The sequence below is a fragment of the Monodelphis domestica genome, chromosome 4, assembly GCF_027887165.1.
Source record: "Monodelphis domestica isolate mMonDom1 chromosome 4, mMonDom1.pri, whole genome shotgun sequence".
NCBI lineage: Eukaryota > Metazoa > Chordata > Mammalia > Didelphimorphia > Didelphidae > Monodelphis > Monodelphis domestica.
Genome location: NC_077230.1, coordinates 101,457,385 through 101,477,464, shown reverse-complemented (window position 1 = coordinate 101,477,464; position 20,080 = coordinate 101,457,385). Strand labels below are relative to the sequence as shown.

The window sequence follows — 20,080 nt, the reverse complement described above, 5'->3', positions numbered from 1 at the left end:
ATAGCCTTGATCTTATATAGAGTCATTTTAATTATTCATTTGCATTTATATACAATTGCCAAACATAGGAACATTATAGGAAAATATGTGTATATCCTACATATGGTCAAATTCATACAGGCTTTAATACATTCCACTCCAGTAATATATAACATCAATCCGTTTTATGTATTTATATATAATTAAAAATTAGATAAGGTATCCACAAGAAAGCATTATAAATAACCTCCATTACTCCTTGTAACATAGTTGTTACCATACAGGAATAATGAGGAAACAATACTGTGTACAGTATAGGCTGACTAAAATTAGTTGCCTCTTTGACAGGGGGAAAAATTTTTATTTTTTTAACCACAGACGTTGTTTGGTTGAAGTAGCTCTTTAACTCTGCCCTTTAACTGTCAACTGTCACTCAAGCACCCTGATGTACTTCAGCACCTTGGATAGCCTCTGCTATAATCCAAGCTAAGTGGAACCTTCTGCTTGTGACAGATAGAATACCACAGTCTGGTAATAGCCAACTAACTAACCAACAGATCCAGCTTATACTTAAAATCCCCTTTTTATGCTTCCCCAAATCAACTAAAATTCAACCTATCTAACTCAGCCAACTCTGATATAACTAATTTGGACACTTTTAAAACTATTTGGGATGATTGTAGGTTCAAGGATGTTATTATAAAGCCAGTAATCTGGTTGGGAAGGGTATGTCAGCCCAGTGCAGGCAGAGCCTAACCCTGAACTAATTAATACAGACCCTATAAATCAAAGGACAGTTTGATTTAATAACTAAGGGGAAGGTGAAAAGGAGTTTAGGATATCTAAACTAAAGAACATAAATAAACCTCCCTCCAAAACAAGCTGGTAGCTTCAGAGAGACCATGGTGTCTGCACTCTCAGTTAGCTCTCTACCTAAAAGTTCCAGTTCCTAAAATAAACTGCACTTCACTAACCCTAATCCCCCCCTTAGATACTGATAGAGATACTAAGGTTGGAAGGTAAGCAGGAACAGGGCTGAAAGAATAGCCTCATTGACAGATGGCTTCAAGTGTCACAAGCAGCTCTGCAGAAATATCTCAGTAAGTCCACAGGCTACAAGGGTTCAGGTATGGTATGATTGGTATGATGGATCAACAGGAAAGCCACAGGAGAGAGAATAGCTAGTTCACTAGGTCCACCCTAGGAGACTAGACAAAAACTCAACCTCCAACCTCACTGTCTGTTAGGAGAAGACAGTCATCTTGCTTCCCTAGAATTCTAGAATCTTCCTGCTTCTGCCTTTGTAGCAGCCCCTCCCGCTCATTTCCTTATAACACTAAAAAGTTCATATTCTTCCACCTAGAGTTTCCACTATAAGGCATATATCCTAAGGAGTTCATTCATGAGAATGAATATAACTTATATACAACAAAATATTCATAGCAACACTTTTTTTTAGTAATAAAGAACAGAAAACAAAGTGCCAATTGAATGGGTAATGTCTAAACAAATTATAGTTCCTACATATAACAGAATATTCTGCTATAAGAAATGACAAATATGACACATTGTGGTACATTCGAATATAATAGACTTTTCTACTAGCAGCAATGCAGTGAAAGAGGACAACTCTGAGGGACTTATGAAAAAAAATTCTATCCATATTGAAAGACAGGAATATCAGAATGCAGGAAAAGGTGATATGTGACAGAGTGAGAAAAAAGCAGATTTGGCTTGGAAGGCAAGGGACAGAATGCTGGAGGAGAATTTGCAATTCTGTGGGAACATTCTGGTACAGTTAACTGACAGTCAGGAGGAGAGGGAGAGAGAGAAGAGAGTGGAGGGGAGGATAGGGAGAGAGGGGGGGGGAAAGAGGGAGAGGGGGGGGGGGGTGAGAGAGAGAGAGAGAGAGACAGAGAGAGAGAGACAGAGAGGAGTGTCACAGTCACAGTCACAGTCACAGAGGTTGGACTTAGATCCAATCTCCTACTTTGGTCCTGTGTCCCTGTGAGCTTTAGCCAGCAATTCCTCCATCCCAGAGACATTGTTGACACATTCAGTATGCTACTTTACTTCTGCTATCATCAACATGAACTTTGGGTGACTAAATCAGTCTGGTCACTACATTCCTTATCCAACTTCTAGATTTGTACTTCATCAAAGACTTTTTGTTGGTGGGCACAGACTAGGCAGTTAGATTAAAAGGGTTTAAAAGAGATAGAGAAGAAGTCAGTGTAGCTCCAGCTTTGCTGGAGACTGAAGAAACCTGTGCTGGTCAGAGGGATCTGGGCAGATAGATTTTAAAAGCTTAGGGAACTTCTTAGCTCACCATCCTTCCCAAACTCCTAATTATCAACAAGGTTTGTTTAAGAGAAGAAATCAGATCTTTTGTTAGAGCTCCAGGTCTGCCCTTAGGCCAGGGAGGAGCAGCTAAAACAACTTGATACTTTACAAACCTTTTGTAAGGGTAAAATTACCCTCTTAAAATATCCAGAAAAAGAACTGTGGGAGTAGATATGCAGAAGAAAAGCATATGGTCACATGGTTTGACAGGATTATGATTGGGGTTTTTAACAATGATACTTGTATAACCCAGTGGAATTGCTTGTCAACTCTGGGAGGGGGATGGAAAGAGGAATGGGAAAAATCATGAATCATGTAACCATGGAAAAATATTCTAAATGCATAAATTTAAAAAAGAAATGACATATGATGGTCATAAAGAATCATGAAAAGACTTGTAGTAAAATATAGTTAGATTAAAGGAATCTTTAAAGTACTTATGCCCAGAAATAGCTATCTCTTTCTGCACTTTGAATCTGTCACCTCTTTGTCAGTTGGTAACATGTTTCATTCAGCACAGGTGCCTTGGATGCAAGATTGGTAGGTCATTGCATTGATTAGATTTCTCTGATCTTTCAAGAGTATTTTTCTTTATAATGTTATCTTAGTTTTATTCACAGCATTCTATGTCAGTTAATTTACCTACGGTTCTTTTTTACATGCTTCCCCCACTCCCTCTATGTTTGTATATTCTCATGTACATCAAGCATGAGAAATAACAAGTTCCACTCCTTTCTTTCTCTTACACTAGTGTATTTTTTCACCTTCCCTTTTCTTTGTCTTTCTAAACCTTCAGAGTAGAATCAATTCATCCCCAATTCCTGTATTTTTAAAATTTTAAACTACTTCCATTGTATTTTTGAAAGTATTACATTTCAATGGGACATTTATCTCCCTCCATTAGAATGTCAGCACTACATAATCATATAGCTCCTAAAAATTATATAAAGAAGTGTACGATTTTAGGTGAACTCCTGGGTTCATATTCAAAGTTCTTACTCAGAGACAAAACTAATTTTTCCAGTTTTCTCTTCTCTTTATCTCCAATCTATCCTTTATGCTGATGTTAGATTCATCTTCTTTATCCATATCTGTTTTTGTTATCCCTTCTTAGAAATCTGTATTAACACTTTATTGAGTCTTTGGTATTCAAGGCCTTAGATAATTTTGTGATGCTTTTATCTTTCCAACATTATCTCATATTATTAGTTTGTATGAGTGGAACTGGAGATTATAGCATGGTATAGTCAAAAGTTCCTGTTACACTCACCATGTACTGTCAAATTGTGATAAAATGTTCCCATTTGATCTTTGTATTCTAGTAATATGTAAAAGTGGAACTAATGTGCCACGGGCAAAGTCCACCCTTGCTCACGACTCCAGGGTTTTCCGACAGGTGGTGATCAATCAGTCAAAAAAATAACAAATGGAAGACAGCTTAATCATTATGGCCATGGGACTGCTTTGCATTGGTAGCTGCTCCACCATTCCCAGACCTGGTGTTTATTTTTATTCCCATTTTCTTGGCACACAGATTACCTAACAAACATGTTCAAAAAGAGATAATTGGAAAAGTGATACATTAACTTTTAACAAATCACTTGATTAACATTCTATATTCTTTTTTTTTTTTAACCCTTACCTTCCATCTTGGAATCAACACTGTGTATTGGCTCCAAGGCAGAAGAGTGGTAAGGGCTAGGCAATGGGGTTCAAGTGACTTGCCGAGGGTCACACAGCTAGGAAGTGGCTGAGGCCAGATTTGAACCTAGGACCTCCCATTTCTAGGTCTGGCTCTCAATCCACTGAGCCACCCAGCTGCCCCCAAAGGAAAGACTTTATTTATTTATTTTTATTTATTTATTTTAAACCCTTACCTTCCATCTTGGAGTCAATACTGTGTAGTGGTAAGGGCTAGGCAATGGGGGTTAAGCGACTTGCCCAGAGTCACACAGCTGGGAAGTGTCTGAGGCCAGATTTGAACCTAGGACCTCCTGTCTGTAGGCCTGACTCTCAATCCACTGAGCTACTCAGCTGCCCCTAACATTCTATATTCTTATATTGTGATTACAGTCAGAATAAAGGTTGCGCACAAGATAAACGATTTTGTCAGAAGTGGCTAAATTTTCTCATTACCCTGTTAGAAGTTTTGAGCTTATAAACAATCAAGGAAAATTACTTATTGTTTTTAATAAAATAGAATAATTAATCAACAGTTTTTAAAAGACAATTCAACAATCATATCATTGAGGGATGAGGGGTACTGGGAACACAATTCAAATTTAATATTAGGTTGGTCATTTCTTAGGGTTTTTAGTAGGGAGTTTCTGAGTTACTGATTTGTGTAATCGAGTCACTGAGGCATATTGAAGCTTGATGTACTTGTACTTGTACTTATTGTATGGGCCTCTATGATTGATTTGTGTGCTAGCTTCATTAGAATAGGTTTCTCTCAGTGGGAAAGTTTTTGTGCTTGACCTGTAGCTGCGGTTTCTCTAGGGATTATGTACCTAAGTAAAAGGTAACCCATGATAGTCTTTTGGGATTGGGTTTGAGGGTCTGATCTTTTGGTAATGTTTTAGAGAATTAGGGTGCAGGTATTTTGCTCTTGCATTATTCCATTTGAGACAAGGGGGAATAGTAATCATGCCAGTTTCATAGGTAAGGGGTATTGATGAGAGAGATCATGTAAGGGGGACTGAGTGGGCAATCACATCTTGCTAAGGGCCACTCTGTGGCCTCCATAGCTACTACGCGTGACTCTGTCAAGATGTCATGGCCTGATGGTTCCCAGCACTAATCTATCTTGAGTCCCCAAAAGATAAATTTAAATACCAACATATATATAAGAAATTATTTATGGGAGAATGTATATTATGTATATGCAACCTCAGGATAATACACTATATACCTTGTGATAATGAATTAGGTCTCCCCCCCCCACCCCCTTATATTGCTAATACGACATAAATGATTGGGTATACTTGCTGTCTGTAAGGTTAATGTGATACATGACCATATGGGTAAGAATTACAGATTGTAATCAAATAAAGCTTTCTTTGATCTGATATATAGTTTATCACTGTCACTTTAAAAAAACAACAACAAAAAACACAGGGGGCACCTAGGTGGCTCAGTGGATAGAGAGCTAGGCCTAGATATGGGAGGTCTTGGGTTCAAATTTGACTTCAGACATTTCCCTGGGCAAGTCACTTAACCCCAGTTGCCTAGCCCTAACTACTCTTCCTCCTTCAGACCAATACACAGTATTGATTCTGAGACTTTTAAAGTAAGAGTTTAAAAAACAATAACAAAAACACGAAACTGGACCTGATTACTCTAATATCCAGGGTTCTTAATGTCCTTTCCTTGGAGGCTTTTCTCACCCCTGTCTGGTCCAGATCTTGATTTATGTAACTTACTTTCTTTCAAGCTTGCTTCTTGCTTAGAGGGATCAGCATTGGATGTTTTAAGTTTTAGAATTCTGGTACATGAAGTTGGAGAGGGAGAGTCCAAGGTGTTAATGCATATTCATTAGTCTTCTACGAGGAAGGGGAAAAAAAAAACCAGAAGACTCTTGTCTCTTAGGGGATTCAGGAGATGTTTTACAGTGAAAGTATGTTAATTTTTATTTAACTAAAATTGTTGAATTTCATCATGCATATAAATTCTTTTGCAAATCTTAATGGGCAACATAAATAGGACTTATTGCCATTCTTTTTTTATCCTTCCTCAATACTTATCTTTCTGCTTACTTCAAATATTGAAGAGAAATCTAAGAAATCCTAGATGCAAAATCTTAATTAGTGGAGAGTATTTGGAGATCAAATGATGGAACAATCTTGAACTGGTTTAGATGCTCTGACTTAGGCACTGACCTAGATCTTTTGTGATTTGTGATAACCACAGCTACTAATTATATTAATTTTGTGCAGGTCAATTACAGACTACTTCTTTCAGTAGTTTCTTTTATATGGGAACTTCCTTTTACAATTACTATAAATAGAAAGAACTCAAAAGTTAGGAGCCTGAAATAATACTTTTCCTTTTAGCTGTAGGCTAAGATTCCTCTCATTTATTCTTTGCCATACAGATGACATTTTATGGCACTATTTCAGTTCCTAGATGTGCGGGGGTTGTTGGTTGCTTACTCACCAGTAACACTGCAGACTTCTATAGTTTGGCCAGTGACTAATTCATAGCAGTCCCATATGAATACTTGTTTCAGTTTAAACAGTCATTTCTGATGTCATTGTGTGTTTGTTACAAGAATTAGGATTAGTTGTATTTTATTTCCAAATGACAACTATATGTTGAGTGATACACCAATCACCCCCCCCCCAAAAAAAAAGAAGCCTGAATTGTTTCCTCACTTAAGGAAGAAGAGCAGAAGCAGATATAGTTATGTTAATAGTATGCCTTAAAATTGAAGTACACAATTCATTTATAAAATGTTTTTATCAATATCCTTTGCTTTTATATTGCCATAATTTTTCTAGTATTTCTCTCCTTTCCCCATATCCTTCCTCTATACAAATATCTTTTTAAAGGATCAGAAAAAGAAGGAAAGAGGATAAAAAACAAACTGATTAATTATTTGAAAAAGTCTGCATATATTTATTCATATGTTCTATACCCACAGACCTTCCACCTCTGCAAAGGAAAGGGGTTGGATATTTTTTTCCTTTGGGACCATGCTTGTTCTTTCTAATTGTTTGGTGGTGGTGGGTTCTTTTTTTCTCATCATTGTCATGATATATATTGTTTTCTTGGTTCTGCTTACTTCACGCTCACATCAGGTCCCATGCTTCTGTGTATTTATCATATTTGACATTTCAGCTTTGTATGTAATATTCCATTACTTTCATAGAGTATAATATGTTTAGTCATTCCCAAATCCAGGGGCATCTGTTTTATTTATAGTTCTTTGATATGTCGGACATTGATGCTTATAGCATATACTTTTGTGTTTATTTTTATGAATTATATTCTTGGGGTTAAATATCTAGTAGTGGAATCTCTAGATCCAGAGTTGTGTATATTTTATTTAATTAACATAATTCCAAATTGCTTTCCAGCATGGTTATAGTAATTCACAATTCCAACAATTTGCTAGATAAGCCTACTCTTCCAAATCTGGCTATTCTCATCTTTCTTCATCATTTCAAATTTGCCAAATGTTAAGCCTTGCTTTCTCTTATTAGTGACTTTGGGGGCATTGTTTCATTATTAATAATAATTTATTAATGATTTAAAGTAATTTGCCATTTTTCTTTTTAAGAGCTGTTAATTTACATTTTTTGACCACCGTTGCTCTACCTATTAAGGAGCAAATCCCCAAAACTAGGAGACCCAAGGAAGAACCAAACATCTAGTTTAACACAATGACCTTCAAACTTAGCTCAATAGCACTAGTCTTCCAGATCCTAGAAGAATAAGTTGAGTAATCTACTTCTGATTTATAAGAAAACTCTACATTATAAATCTGACTTGAGTTTTCTCATTTTAGGTACCCTTTCTTGGGACTGAAGGTGCTTTGGCCTATTCACAGCCCAGGCTATTATGATTTTTCTGCCATTTCTTTGCTTCCTAACTCCAGGTTTGGATCTTTATTGACCTTTAATGCCTAAATAAAATAAATATTTTTAGTCTCATGTTCTCTGTAGGAGAATATGCCCAAACCAGATTCGAATAGATTATCAGCTAGATGACCATCTTTCTTTCCCCCCCTTTTTTTAAACCCTTATGTTCCGTCTTAGAATAAACACTGTGTATTGGTTGTAAGGCAGAGGAGCAGTAAGGGCTAAGTAATGGGTGTTAAGTGACTTAAGCAGAATCATGTAGCTAGGAAGTATCTGAGGCCAGATTTGAACCTAGGACCTCCTATCTCCAAGCCTGGTTCTCAATTCACTGAGCCAACCAGCTGCCCCCTAGATTGGAAGCTACTTGAGGTCAGAAACTCTCTTTTGCCTTTTCATATGATTTTCCCCAAAGGGCTCTATATTGTAGTTTTTGCTTTCCAGTCGTAATCTCACTAATTGGTATTCTTTAAAAAAATTTTTTTAATTATTTTAAAACATTTTTTAATGTTTAAATTATTCTTTTCCTTTCCCTTCCACCTTCCAGAACTGATAAGCAATTCCACTGGGTTGTACAAGTGTTATTATTTGATATCTATTTCCATACTCATTTTTACTATAGAGTGATCTTTTAAACCTAAATCCCAAATCACATATCCATACATACATGTGATATAAGTGATTTCATATGTTCTTCTTTTGCATTTTTTTAAACATTATTTTATTTGGTCATTTACAAACATTATTCATTGGAAACAGTGATCATTTTCTTTTCCTTTCCCCCACCCCCCTCTCACCACCTCTCCCATAGCCGACCCACGATTCCACTGGGTATCACATGTGTTCTTGATTTGAACCCATTTCCATGTTGTTGGTATTTATTTGCACTAGTGTGTTCATTTAGAGTGTCTCCTCAGTCATTTCCCCTCAGCCCCTGTAGTCAAGCAGTTGCTTTTCATTGGTGTTTTTACTCCCACAGTTTATCCTCTGCTTGTGGATAGTGTTTTTTAGATCCCTGCAAGTTGTTCAGGGACAAAGCATTGACCCTAATGGAGAAGCCCATTACCTTCTATTGTACCACAGTGTATTAGTCTCTGTGTACAATGTTCTCCTGGTTCTGCTCCTTTCGCTCTGCATCACTTCCTGGAGGTTGTTCCAGTCTCCATGGAATTCCTCCACTTTATTATTCATTTTAGCACAATAGTATTCCATCACCAACATATACCACAATTTGTTCAGCCATTCCCCAATTGAAGGACATCCCCTCATTTTCCAATTTTTGGCCACCACAAAGAGCACAGCTATGAATATTCTTGTACAAGTCTTTTTGTCCATTATCTCTTTGGGGTACAGACCCAGCAGTGCTATGGCTGGATCAAAGGGTAGATATTCTTTTGTCACCCTTTGGGCAAGTTCCAAATTGCCCTCCAGAATGGTTGGATCAGTTCACAACTCCACTAGCAATGAATTAATGTCCCTACTTTTCCACATCCCCTCCAGCATTCATTACTTTCCTTTGCTATCATGCTGGCCAGTCTGCTTGATGTGAGGTGATACCTCAGAGTTGTTTTGATTTGCATCTCTCTGATTATAAGAGATTTAGAACACTTCTTCATGTGCTTATTAATAGTTTTGATTTCTTTATCTGAGAACTGCCTATTCATGTCCCTTGCCCATTTATCAATTGGAGAATGGCTTGATTTTTTGTACAATTGATTTAGCTCTTTAAAAATTTGAGTAATTAAACCTTTGTCAGAGGTTTCTATGAAGATTTTTTTCACAATTTGTTGTTTCCCTTCTGATTTTAGTTACATTGGTTTTGTTTGTACAAAAGCTTTTTAATTTGATGTAGTAAAAATTATTTATTTTACATTTTGTGATTCTTTCTATGTCTTGCTTGGTTTTAAAGCCTTTCCCCTCCCAAAGGTCTGACATGTATACTATTCTGTGTTTACCCAATTTACTTATGGTTTCCTTCTTTATGTTTAAGTCATTCACCCATTTTGAATTTATCTTGGTGTAGAGTGTGAGGTGTTGATCTATTCCTAATCTCTCCCATACTGTCTTCCAATTTTCCGAGCAGTTTTTATCGAATAGTGGATTTTTGTCCCAAAAGCTGGGATCTTTGGGTTTATCGTATACTGTCTTGCTGAGGTCGCTTTCCCCCCAGTCTATTCCACTGATCTTCCTTTCTGTTTCTTAGTCAGTACCAAATTGTTTTGATGACTGCTGCTTTGTAATATAGTTTAAGGTCAGGGACTGCAAGGCCCCCATCATATGTGTTTTTTTTCATTATTTCCCTGGATATCCTTGATCTTTTGTTCTTCCAAATGAACTTTGTTATGGTTTTTTCTAAATCAGTAAAGAAATATTTTGGGAGTTCAATGGGTATGGCACTAAATAGATAAATAAGTTTGGGTAGGATGGTCATTTTTATTATATTGGCTCCTCCTATCCATGAGCAGTTAATGTTTTTCCAATTGTTCAAGTCTAGTTTTAGTTGTGTGGAGAGTATTTTCTAGTTGTGTTCATATAGTTCTTGTGTTTGTCTCGGGAGATAGATTCCTAGGTATTTTATTTTCTCTAAGGTGGTTTTGAATGGGATTTCTCTTTCTAGTTTTTGCTGCTGAGCTGTGTTGGAGATATATAGAAAAGCTGATGACTTATGTGGGTTTATTTTGTATCCTGCAACTTTGCTAAAGTTGTTGATTATTTCAGTTAGCTTTTTGGTTGAATCTCTAGGATTCTTTAAGTAGACCATCATGTCATCCGCAAAGAGTGATAACTTGGTCTCCTCCTTGCCTATTTTGATGCCTTCAATTTCTTTTTCTTCTCTAATTGCTACTGCTAGTGTTTCTAGTACAATGTCAAGTAGTAGAGGTGATAATGGATATCCTTGTTTCACTCCTGATCTCATTGGGAATGCATCTAGTTTATCCCCATTGCAGATGATATTAGCTGATGGTTTTAGATATATACTGTTTATTATTTTTAGGAACGACCCTTCTATTCCTATGCTTTCTAGTGTTTTTTATAGGAATGGGTGTTGTATTTTATCAAAGGCTTTTTCTGCATCTATTGAGATAATCATGTGATTTTTGTTGGTTTGTTTGTTGATATGGTCGATTATGTGGATGGTTTTCCTAATATTGAACCAGCCCTGCATCCCTGGGATAAATCCTACTTGATCATGGTGGATGACCCTTTTGATCACTTGCTGGAGTCTTTTTGCTAGTATCCTATTTAAGACTTTTGCATCTATCTTCATTAGGGAGATTCGTCTATAGTTTTCTTTCTCTGTTTTTGACCTGCCTGGTTTTGGAATCACTACCATGTTTGTGTCATGAAAGGAGTTTGGTAGAACTCCCTCTTTGCTTATTATGTCAAATAGTTTGTATAGTATTGGGATTAACTGTTCTCTGAATGTTTGATAGAATGCACTGGTGAATCCATCAGGCCCTGGGGATTTTTTCTTAGGTAGTTCTTTGATGGCTTGTTGGATTTCATTTTCTGATATGGGATTATTTAAGAATTCTATTTCCTCTTCTGTTAGTCTAGGCAGTTTGTATTTTTGTATATATTCATCCATATCACCTAAATTGGTGTATTTATTGCCATATAATTGGCAAAGTAATTTCTAATGATTGCCTTAATTTCCTCTTCATCGGAGGTGCTGTCCATCTTTTCATCTTTTATGCTGTTAATTTGCTTTTCTTCCTTCCTTTTTTTAATTAGATTGACCAGTACTTTGTCTATTTTGTTTGTTTTTTCAAAGTACCAGCTTCTTGTCTTATTTATTAATCAATAGTTCTATCACTTTCAATTTTATTAATTTCTCCCTTAATTTTTAGGATTTCTAGTTTGGTTTTCTGCTGGGGGTTTTTAATTTGGTCACTTTTGAGTTTTTTTATTTGCATTTCCAATTGATTGATCTCTGCTCTCCCTAGTTTGTTAATATATGCACTCAGGGATATGAATTTACCTCTGATTACCGCTTTGGCTGCATCCTAAAAGGTTTGAAAGGATGTCTCGCCATTGTCATTTTCTTTGATGAAATTATTAATTGTTTCTATGATTTCTTCTCTAACTAAACGATTTTGGAGTATCATATTGTTTAGTTTCCAATTAGTTTTTTATTTGGTTTTCCATGTACCATTACTGATCGTTATTTTTATTGCCTTGTCGTCTGAAAAGGCTGCATTTATTATTTCTGCTTTTCTGCATTTGTGTGCCATGTTTCTGTGACCTATTGTATGGTCAATCTTTGTGAATGTGCCATGTGGTGCTGAGAAGAAGGTGTATTCCTTTTTATCCCTATTTATTTTTCTCCATATGTCTATTAATTCTAATTTTTCTAAGATTTCATTCACTTCTTTCACCTCTTTCTTATTTATTTTTTGATTTGATTTATCTAAATTTGATAATGGTTGGTTCAAGTATCCCACTAATATGGTTTTACTGTCTATTTCTTCCTTCAATTCTCCTAGTTTCTACATTAGAAATTTGGGTGCTATATTATTTGGTGCATACATGTTGATTAGTGATATTTTCTCATTATCTAAAGTCCCTTTTAACAAAATATAATTACCTTCCCTATCCATTTTGATCAGGTCTATTTTTGCTTTGGCTTTATCAGATATCATGATTGCCACTCCTGCCTTTTTTCTGTCAGTTGAGGCCCAGAAGGTCTTACTCCATCCTTTAATTCTGACCTTGTGGGTGTCTACCCTCCTCATGTGTAGTTCTTGGAGACAACATACGGTAGGGTTTTGGATTCTAATCCATTCTGCTATTCGTCTACTTTTTATGGGTGAGTTCATCCCATTCACTTTCAAAGTTATGACTGTCATTTGTGGACTCCCTGGCATTTTGATATTCTTCCCTGGTTCTAACCTTTTCTTCTTCGGCTCTACCTTTTAGTCCAGTGATTTACTTTAAATCCGTCCCCCTTGTATTTCCCTTTCTACCCCCCTCCCTTCTTATTCCCTCCCTTATTTTCCCCTGTAGTCTTTTTAAAAATTTCCCACCCACCCTCTCCCTCCCTTGTACTGCTTCCCTCCCCACCAGTCTGTTTTTTACCCTTCTGCTCCCCTATAGGGGGCAAATCTATTCTCTTCCCCAATGGATTGGATTGTTCTTTCCTCTTTGGGTCAGTTTCAAAGTACGTAAGAGTTGAGTATTTCCTATCTCCAACCTCTTTACCCTTCCAGTGTATCGATGATCTCCCCCCTCCCACCATGAGCTTCTTTGTGACATATAAATTTACCCCCATTTGTTTCTTTTCCCATTTCTTTTAGTCATAACCTCTTTTCTTTTTTAGCTTTAGTCATGTGTATGTATATATATATACATACACATGTATATGTATTTATGCATGCATATATCTATATACCTATTTATGTCTTGTCCTTTCATCCTATACAGTTTGTCACTGTTCCCTCTGAGTGTAGTTCTTCTAGCTGCTAAGGTGATAGCAACAGTTTTTAAGAGTTGCCAATGACTTCTTTTCTTATAGGGATACATATCATTTTAACTTATTGAGTCTCTTAAAAAAACCCTTTTTTGTTGCTGTTGTTGTTTTTCCCCTCTTTTTTAATTACCGTTTGATGATTCTCTTGAGTTCTGTGGTTGGACTTCGAATTTTCTGTTCAGGTCTGGTCTTTTATTTATGAATGCTTGGATCTCTTCTGTTGTGTTAAATGACCACACTTTCCCCTGTAAGAATATAGTCAGTTTTGATAGGTATTTTATTCTTGGCTGTAGGCCTAGTTCCCTTGCTTTCCGGAATATCATATTCCATGCCTTTCAGTCCTTCAGTGTGGATGCAGACAGATCCTGTGTTATCCTCACCATGTTTCCATGGTATCTGAATGTTTTCTTCTTGGCAGCTTGTAATACCTGTTCTTTTATCTGATTGTTTTTGAATTTGGCTATAACATTTCTTGGTGTTGTCAGTTGGGGATTAAATACAGGGGGTGATCTGTAGATTCTTTCAATCTCCACTTTCCCCTCTTGTTCTAGGATTTCGGGACAGTTTTCCTGGATAATTTCCTCTAGTATTATGTCCAGGCTTTTTCTTTTGTCGTGGTCTTCTGGTAGTCCAATTATTCTTAAATTGTCTCTTCTTGAACGATTTTCTAAATCGTCTGTTTTGTGAATGAGATGCTTCACATTTTCCTCAATTTTTTCATTCTTTTTGTTTTGTTTTATAGTGTCCTGCTGCCTTGTGAGGTCACTTGATTCTAGTTGTTTTACTCTGGTTCTTAAAGATTGGATTTCATCTTTGGCTTTTTGATCGTCTTTTTCCTTCTGGTCTGAGTTTCTTTGAAGATCGTCTTTCATCGTCTTTATCATGTTTTTCATCTCCTTTGCCTCATCTTTCATCTCCTTTGCCTCATTTTCCAGCTGGATGATTTTGGCTTTCAGGACACTATTTTCTTGTTTTAGTTCAAGTGCCTCTGTTTTCAGATGACTTATCTCAATTTTTAAGTTCTTTTCCCAATTGTCTTCAGCTTCTCTTAGTTGTGTCTTGAGTTCTTCCACAGCCTGTATCCAATTCGCTGGGATTTCTGGTTTATCGTTTGCTGATCTCTCCCCCTCTGTTCCATTTGGTGAGTAGTAGCTGTCTATTGTAGTTTCTTTCTTCTGTTTCTGTTGTTTGTTCAAATTCACCCCTTCTTTCCTCCCCATATTTGTCTGTGCTCTTGTTCCTCTCATTTTTTTGTTTTTTAGGGACTTCTATGAGTCTCCCCTCTTGGAGCTTTAACAGAGGATCTCTTGGTGTAATCTCTGAGGGAGGGTTGTTGGGGGTTTGAGCTTCCCTGTCCTCTGGAGGCTTTTGATTGCCTTAAAGTCCAGCAGTCAATGAGGATGGATGGGGAGCCTGGGCTTCCCTGTGTTCTGGAGACTTTTGATGGGAATGAGTTCAGTTTAGTTGGGCTGGGTTTACTCTGAGTTTTAATCTTCCTGGACGGCTGGAGCAGATATGGAGGATCTCTAAAGCTCTGGCCAGGCTGCCAGGTCTATGCTCCTTCTAGGCTGCCATCTTTTCTTTCCCTTCCCTTCCTGTGTGAATCTTTGTGTGAGAAAGATTATTCTATTTGGTCTTTCTTTTCCCCTACTTACACATTACATTTTCCCCACATGTTAGTATATATAGATTGATATATATGTAGTCCTTATAGAAGAGAGTTTGAGTAAAAGAAGAAGATAACATTTTTCTCCTTTTCCCTTTCCTTCATATTTACCTTTTCAGGTATTCCATGCTCTTTGAGTTGCGATATCGAACTTTCCACAGAGCTCTGGTCTTTTGATTGCAAAAACTTGGAAATCTTCTATTTTGTTGAATGCCCATACTTTCCCTTGGAAGTATATAGTCAGTTTTGCTGGATAGCTGATTCTTGGTTGAAGACCCAGCTCTCTTGCCTTTCTGAAGATCATGTTCAATGCCTTACGATCATTTAGAGTAAAACTTGCAAGGTCTTGTGTGACCCTGATTGGCATTCCTTTATATCTAAATTGTCTTTTTCTGGCTTCTTGCAGGATTTTTTCTTTTGTTTGAGAGTTTTAGAATTTGGCAATTACATTCCTGGGAGTTGTCTTTTGGGGGTTTAGTGTAGAGGGTGTTCTGTGAGCTCTGTCAGTGGCTGTATTGCCCCCTTGATCTAGAATCTCTGGGCAATTTTCTTTGATTATCTCTTGTATTACAGTGTCGAGTTTGCTGTTTATTTCTGGCTTTTCTGGAAGTCCAATTATTCTTAAATTATCTCTTCTCCCTCTTTTCCAAATCTGTCACCTTGTCAGTGAGATATTTTATGTTCTCTTCTAATTTCTTGCTCTTTTGGCTTTGCTTTATTAGTTCTTGCTTTAAAGCCTGGTTTTCTTTTACAGTTTGGTCAAACTGGTTTTGTAGATGCGTGAATTTCTTTTGCATTATTTCCCACTTTTCCTTCCAGAAGGCTTCCATCTTTTTGATCATTTCAGATTCAAATTCTTCATGGGTTTGTGGAGAGTTTCCATTTCCTTTGGAAGGTTTCGAAACATTTGCTTGTGTTTCCTCTTCTGTCTCCTCTGTGTTTTGTATTTTTGCTCCATAAAATGTGTCCAAAGTCGCCCCCTTTTTCTTGTTTTTTTTTTTTTTTTAATTTTGGGACTTTTGTGCTTCTGTGGAGTTTGCCATCTCTGAGTGGGGGGGAATTAGCTTTTCTTATCTCTGTCTGGTGTTCAAAGGTTTTAGCCCTAGGCAGATTGTCCTTTCTATGCATTTGTTGTTCTGTCTTCCCGGGAAGCCAAGAGTTGCTGGTGGGTCCCTGTTACTGCCCTCCTCTCCTTGGCACCCTCCTGATGCTTCTCCGTTGCCTTACTTCCACGCTCTAAGCCTAGCTTGGCCCTTGTTCCTGTGCCTTAGCCGCCCAGATAAGCCTGCTCTCTGAGGGGGGAGGGGCCACGGCTTCCCAGAGCTCTGAGGGCTCCTAATGAGATTAGCTTTTCCTGGGTTGAATTGAGTGTGCTCTGGGGCAGGGACCTGAGACTTGGATGGAGGGATTCAGCCAGGGGGTTATAAGCTCCCCCCGTCTCTCTGTTTCCCTGCTGTCTGGGTGCCCCCTCGACTGGGTCAGGTTGTTTTCAGGAAGCAGCCTTCAGAATAGCCGGCCCTGGGGTCCTTTTGCCAGCCCTGAGGGTTACTGTTGTTTCCTAAGACCCTGCTCTCTGAGGGTGAGGGCTCCTGATAAGAAGATTAGCTTTCCCTGGGTTGAACTGAGATTTGGATGGAAGGTTCCAGCCAGGGGGTTATGAGCTCCCCTGTCCCTCTCTGTTTCCCTGCTGTCTGGGTGCCCCCTCGACTGGGTTAGGTTGATTTTAGGAAGTGGCCTTCAGAATAGCAGGCCGTGGGTCTCTGAGGTTGCCTCTGCTGCCTCGGACTCGGACTTGGAGCTCTGGGTTGGGGGAGATGGGTCCTAGGACCTTCCTTCTGCCTACCCTTAGGTCCGAGTGGTCTCGGGTTTTGGCTTTTGGGGGGGGGACCGTACCTTTTGGTCCAGGATCAGGTCCAGGAGGAGGACTCTCAGGGTCTATGCTGTTGATCGTTTTGAATTTCGGTTCCCTAGGAGCATTTGTTTTGAGATCGGTAAGGGAGGGTTTCAGGAGATCTGAACTTTAGCTCTCTCTAGGCTCCATCTTGACCGGAAGTCCCCAGCAGTTTTTATCGAATAGTGGATTTTTGACCCAAAAGCTGGGATCTTTGGGTTTATCATATACTGTCTTGCTGAGGTCACTTGCCCCAAGTCTATTCCACTGATCCTCCTTTCTGTCTCTTAGCCAGTACCAAATTGTTTTGATGACTGCTGCTTTGTATTATAGTTTGAGATCTGGGACTGCAAGGCCCCCTTCATTTGTATTTTTTTTTTCATTATTTCTCTGAATATCCTTGATCCTTTGTTATTCCAAATGAACTTTTCTATGGTTTTTTTCTAAATCAGTAAAGAAATTTTTTGGAAGTTCAATGGGTATGGCACTAAATAGATAAATAAGTTTGGGTAGGATGGTCATTTTTACTATATTGGTTTGTCCTACCCATGAGCAGTTAATGTTTTTCCAATTGCTCAAGTCTAGTTTTAGTTGTGTGGAGAGTGTTTTGTAGTTGTGTTCATATAGTTCCTGTGTTTGTCTTGGGAGATAGATTCCTAGGTATTTTATTTTGTCTAAGGTGATTTTGAATGGGATTTCTCTTTCTAGTTTTTGCTGCTGAGCTGTGCTGGAGATGTATAGAAATGCTGATGACTTGTGCGGGTTTATTTTGTATCCTGCAAGTTTACTATAATTGTTGATTATTTCAATAAGCTTTTTGGTTGAATCTCTAGGATTCTTTAAGTAGACCCTCATATCATCTACAAAGAGCGATAACTTGGTCTCCTCCTTGCCTATTTTCCTATTTTGATGCCTTCAATTTCTTTTTCTTCTCTAATTGCTACTGCTAGTGTTTCTAGTACAATGTCAAGTAGTAGAGGTGATAATGGATATCCTTGTTTCACTCCTGATCTTATTGGGAATGCATCTAGTTTATCCCCATTGCAGGTGATATTAGCTGATGGTTTTAGATATATACTGTTTATTATTTTTAGGAACGACCCTTCTATTCCTAGCTTTCTAGTGTTTTTAATAGGAATGGGTGTTGTATTTTATCAAAGGCCTTTTCTGCGTCTATTGAAATAATCATGTGATTTTTGTTGGTTTGCTTGTTGATGTGGTCGATTATGTGGATGGTTTTCCTAGTATTGAAGCAGCCCTGCATCCCTGGTATAAATCCTACTTGATCATGGTGGATGACCCTTCTGATCACTTGCTGGAGTCGTTTTGCTAGTATCCTATTTAAGATTTTTTGCATCTATATTCATTAGAGAGATTGGTCTATAATTTTCGTTCTCTGTTTTTTGACCTGCCTGGTTTTGGAATCAGTATCATGTTTGTGTCATGAAAAGAATTTGGTAGAACTCCTTCTTGGCTCATTCTGTCAAATAGTTTGTATAATATTCGTTCTTTCAATGTTTGATAGAATTCATTTGTGAATCCATCTGGACCTGGAGATTTTTTCTTAGGGAGTTCTTTGATGACTTGTTCAATTTCTTTTTCTGAGATGGGGTTGTTTAGGTAATTTATTTCTTCCTCTGTTAGTCTTGACAATTTATATTTTTGTAAGTATTCACCCATATCACCTAGATTGCCATATTTCTTGCCATATAATTGGGCATAGTAGTTTTTAATGATTGCCTTAATTTCCTCTTCATTAGAGATGGGGTCTCCCTTTTCAGCTTGGATACTGTCAATTTGGTTTTTTTCTTTCCTTTTTTAAATTAGAGTGACTAGTACTTTGTCTATTTTATTTGTTTTTTCAAAGTACCAGCTTCTTGTCTTATTTATTAAACAAATGGTTCTTTGACTTTCAATTTTATTAATTTCTCCTTTGATTTTTAGGATCTCTAATTTAGTCTTCATTTGAGGATTTTTAATTTGTTCGCTTTCTAGTTTTTTAATTTGAATGCCCAATTCATTGACCTCTGCCCTTCTTAATTTGTTAATATATAAACTCAAGTATATAAATGTCACCCTGAGTACTGCTTTGGCTGCATCCCATAGTTTTGAAAGGATGTCTCACCATTGTCATTTTCTTCAATGAAGTTATTAATTGTTTCTATGATTTGTTCTTTAACTCACTGGTTTTGGAGAATCATATTGTTTAATTTCTAATTAATTTTTGATTAATCTCTCCATGTACCCTTACTAACTGTTATTTTCATTGCATTGTGGTCTGAGAAGGTTGCATTTATTATTTCTGCACTTTTGAACTTGTTTGCAATGTTTTTATGCCCTAATACCTGGTCACTTTTTTGTGAATGTACCATGTGATTCTGAAAAGAAGGTGCATTCCTTTTTATCCCTATTTATTTTTCTCCACATGTCTACTAACTCTTAATTTTTCTAAGATTTCATTCACTTCTCTTACGTCTTTCTTATTTATTTTTTCATTTGATTTATCTAGTTCAGATACAGGAAGCTTCAGGTCTCTCACTAGTATAGGTTTTCTATCTATTTCATCCTTGAGCTCCTCTAGTTTCTCCTTTAGAAATTTGGATGCTATGCCATTTGCTGCATACATATTGAATACAGTATAGATATTTCCTCATTGTCTATACTGCCTTTTATCAGGATGTAATTACCTTCCTTATCTCTGTTAACTAGATCTATTTTTACTTTGCCTTCATCAGATATCATGATTGTGACTCCTGGTTTCTTTTTTTCAGTTGATCCCCAATAGATTTGGCTCCATATTCTTACTTTGACCCTTTGCGTATCTATCTTCCTCATGTGTGTTTCTTGCAAACAGCATATGGTAAGGTTTAGGATTCTAATCTACTCTGCTATTCGCTTGCATTTTATGGGTGAGTTCATTCCATTCATATTCAGCGTCATGATTACTAGCTGTGTATTTCCCAGCATTTTGATTTATACTCCTGGTCCTGCCTTTTCTTCTTTCTCTACTTCCTTCTACACCAATGTTTCTTTTTAATCAGTCCTCCTAGTTCCCACCCTTATTTTACTTCCCTTTTTACCCCCTTCCCTTCTCATTCCCCCCCCCCCATTTCCCCCTGTAGTCTTTCTAAAATTACCCCCCCACCCCCTCC

General features: G+C 37.4%; 1 protein-coding gene across 6 annotated transcripts in view; it reads left to right on the top strand.

The window, feature by feature from the left end:
* PIK3CB (phosphatidylinositol-4,5-bisphosphate 3-kinase catalytic subunit beta) overlaps positions 1-20,080 on the top strand; it is a 200,268-nt gene that overhangs the window by 70,691 nt on the left and 109,497 nt on the right. For 2 of the 6 annotated variants that reach the window (XM_056793672.1, XM_016433556.2), the window contains one exon: positions 7,832-7,921. The exons of the other annotated variants lie outside the window; for them this stretch is intronic. The gene's annotated coding sequence lies outside the window, so the exon portion shown is untranslated. The remainder of the gene's footprint in view (positions 1-7,831; positions 7,922-20,080) is intronic. 6 annotated transcript variants of the gene reach the window in all.